We start from the raw sequence: 3,951 nt of genomic DNA on the forward strand, positions 1-3,951 counted from the left end.
TGATTCTTAAGTTTCATTCTTCAGTGATCTTGGAAATCTCTCCTCTGTTTCTCCTCTTCAGGGATATGGGTCAACTTTTTCTTTTCATTTGTGTCCCCCAAATCCTAAGCTGAAACAGACCAACTGATGTGAGCTAAATTGATGGAAAGTTTCCTAAAGGCATCTGTGCTCATGCGACATCGCTGAGGAGGAAGCAAACCTTTGCTGAGTGCCAACTATGGCTGAGTGCTGGCTCTGGAAATAGGTTTTTTTTTCTTCCAGCTCCCATTTTTGTTACACTTTTATCTCAAATTTCTATTCAATAGTTAAAATTGATTTTTGAGGGTTGTCTGATTTATGCTTTTCTATTGAGAGGACTTGCACTCTCCTTTCTCTCCCCTTGATAGTGGTTGAACTTTGTCTGCTGTCAGCCTTCTAGTTTGGATAAATATCCAAGGTGGCAAGTAGACTCATATCTCATACATCCTCACTTTGACATTGGTATTAAAAGCTACCCAAGATTTGAAAATGTGTCATGTTTCACCTGGCATGGCTGTGGAGTATATATGTTATATATTTCTCTGCAGAAAAATCCTTTCTTTAAATTTTCTATTGAGCCAGAAGCCAAATCTGTGGAACTCAAATTTAAAACTTTTAATAGGCAATCACTACATTCCATATTCAATGCACAACAACAGGGCGCCAGGCACTGCCAGCACTGCGGTAAATAATGGGCCATTTACAATCGCACCTAAAATACACTTAGCTAATTTACCGGAATGACAACTCCACCATCTGTGTCGTATTAGAACACTTGAAAAGTGGCCAAAGTTCTGTTTGACTTGTTAAAAGGCACAGACCAATTTTTACGCTGAGGAGGGAAAGGGAGCAAATTATTTCAATAATTCATTTCAGAAAAGAAAGCCAGTTTAGATTTTGTATCCAAAATTAACAGTTCGAGGTCTGTACATTTCCACTATCACCTTAGATATGTCCCTTAAATGCCCTTTTCTCGCTGTCCCCACTGCCTTCCCCTCTTCAAGCCTCCTTTCCTCTCTGTTGCCACTGCCTTTTCTGTCACTAGCCCTCACTGCATTCTGTGTAGTTCTCCCTGCCACAACATCTCATTTAAACATCTCATTCATCACATCAGTGACAATGGTTTCTTACAGAAAGTCAGAATGTTTGCCTGCTAAAACAGGGACAAATTGGCTGCTTTCTCCACCCTCAGAGTCCCATCTTTGTGAATTGGCTGCTTTCTCCACCCTCAGAATCTCACTTCCTTTTCAACATCTCTTGCAGTCTCGAGCTGGGAAACTCAAAAACTGGGAGGGGACAATACAGTAAGAGGCTGAGTTAATGACCTTTCCCTAAAATCTATTAGACCTCTATGCATTGTCTCCAAAAGAGGATTTAGAAACCTCAGTTCCTACAATTCTTCACCACACCTTTCACAAAAGAGTGGGCTCACTTCCAGAGTCTATAGACACTTGCCCAAGTCACCCACTATTAATGGCAAGATGTCTCAATCCCAATCTATCGTCCCTCCTCATATTTCTCTTCTGGGCTTTAAAAGTACTTCATAACCAGATCTCTCCTGATAAATTTTAGTTCTTACAACTGTCTAACTCAGCCTGCTATTCTGATCAGGGCAGACTTTTACTGTTATATAAATTCTGAAATCTGAAAATCCTGTCTCTGTTCTTAGCTGCTCTTGTGCTGTCATACTATCTCCCTTTCATTTCAAATGTCTTAAGTTTGACTCATCTGTGCCAGTATTGGAAAGAATGTGGATTTTGGAACCAGGATCACAATTTAAATGATCATGGGCAAGTTAATGAGTTTGTTTCCTCATAGGATGGTTGGACTGAGGCAACCTGAGTAACAGGATTGTGCAATTTCTGTCACAGAGTAGGCCATCAAATAAGGTCTATTTTCTTTCCGTATTCCTTCTCATTTCCACTTCATCCATGGTGCTTTTCCTGACCATCATATCTCACCTCATCTCAGGCTTTCTGTAGTTTCTCAATTCAGCCCAGAGTTATACTGTTGTCTGATGTTTGCTCTTTGTAATAATTATTTGTATTGTTTACAATTTATTATCTCTTCCTTGTCTCTACCTCAAGGATGTTGAGCTTGATCATGTGACTTGTTTTGGCCAACAGAATGTGAATAAATGTGACATGTACCTGTTCTTAGACAGTCTGTGAGTTTTGGCCAGCTCTCACTTTCATTCCTTCTCTACAAGAATGGCTTGTTGCACATAGGAGCTGCCCCTTCAACTGGGGTCCTAGAATGAGAAAATGTGCTGTGGTATTGACCTCAAGTGTGAGCATGAAATAAAGGTTTGTCATTATAAGACTATGGGATTGTTACCACTGCAGATTTGCTAATTAACTCTTGTTTTCTCTGTTGGTCTTTTTTCCTGAAGTGGAGTTAAAATTCTTTGGTTCATAAACTCAGATGCTCAAGAAATTTAAGATTTTATTTCTATAAGTACTCTGCCTCCAAGTCTCTATTCTATTGGATAAGTAAACAAAACCAAACCAAAACCTCAATAATCAACTTCAGTATTTCATGGAGTCCTCTTCCCAAAAATACCTTCCTGCAGGGAATTGAGCCATGGTTATTATGACACAGTAGATTTTGTTCAGATGGCATCATTCCTGCAGACATAACATCTTCACTGTAGATCTGGTGGCCCTCTAGAGCCATGCCCAGGGCATGGGAGTCTCCAGCAGGGCTGCCCAAGATCCAGACAGAATCTGTTTCTACTGCTTTCTCTCAGTTTCTTGGGAGTAAGGAAGGCTAGGTTCCCTCTGTACTTTGTGAGATACACAAACCCTCTCTTTCTCTAATCCCTTCCCCTAAAACAGAAGTGCCATTATCCAATCTTGGGAAAATCCTTTCTCTTTCAAGTTTCTATAATAAACTCTGTCTTTGCTCTCAAATCCTTTCCCATAAAAATTGTAAGCTTCTATTTTCTTGCCATGCACCTGTTTTCCCTGAGGCAAGGAGTATAGAGTTGACTGTACCTATTTGACTGTGATGGAAAAGAAAGGAAAAAATTAGGGAACAAAAATAACTTAGTATTTCAAATTATTATCTAACCACATTTCTAATTTAGAGCAAGGTTTCTCAATTTTGGTCTTATTGATATTTGGAGCTGAATGTCTTTGCTATGGAGGACTACCTTGTGCACTATCGGATTTTTAACAGTATCCCTGGCCTCTACACACTAGAGGCCAGTAGCAACTTGCCTTCTGGGTTGTGTCAACTCCAAATGTCTTTAGACATTGCCAGATATCCTGGGGGGTTGGAGGGAGGGCAAAATTATATCGAGTTGAGAACTACTGATTTGGTACATGAACTGAGTTATAACTTTTGCTTTCCACAAGACTTATAGAGTATTTAACCCATAGGAGGTACTTGCTAGATAATTCACTGAAGGAATTAAAATAGTACATTTATTTATACTTTGGATGGGGGTGGTGTTACGCTCACCTTAAATGGGGCAGTGAAGAGAAATTAGTAAGTTTGTCTTAAAAACAGTTGTCTTCCTCCATCCTTTTGAAGATTTGTGCTCTATATGGGTGAATGTAAAAAGTAATTATTGTTACTGAAGATTTCTAATGGAATTCTGAATTTAGTCACTCAACCAGAATGCTGATTAACAAAAGATTGTTTGGTTGGAAAAGAATATTTATGAAAAGGAACAAAATAGATAATTTACATTCCAAAGAACATAATTCCTAGGAGGGCGCAAGTCAATTGTAGAGTTCCGCTAACACCACAGTCCCAGAATTTGCTGTCTGAGGGATTTGAGAGAGTGGAGGATGAAAATGTGTGTGGGAATCCCACATACTAATAAAGCTGCACATGCTGCCGTGCTCCAATGCCTGGAGAGACCTCTCTACAGTGAAAGGAGCTTTTCCATTGAAAGGTGAGAGATTTTGGCATGAAGTTTTCTTA

The sequence above is a fragment of the Pipistrellus kuhlii genome, unplaced genomic scaffold (assembly GCF_014108245.1).
Source record: "Pipistrellus kuhlii isolate mPipKuh1 unplaced genomic scaffold, mPipKuh1.p scaffold_m20_p_1, whole genome shotgun sequence".
NCBI classification, from domain to species: Eukaryota; Metazoa; Chordata; class Mammalia; order Chiroptera; family Vespertilionidae; genus Pipistrellus; species Pipistrellus kuhlii.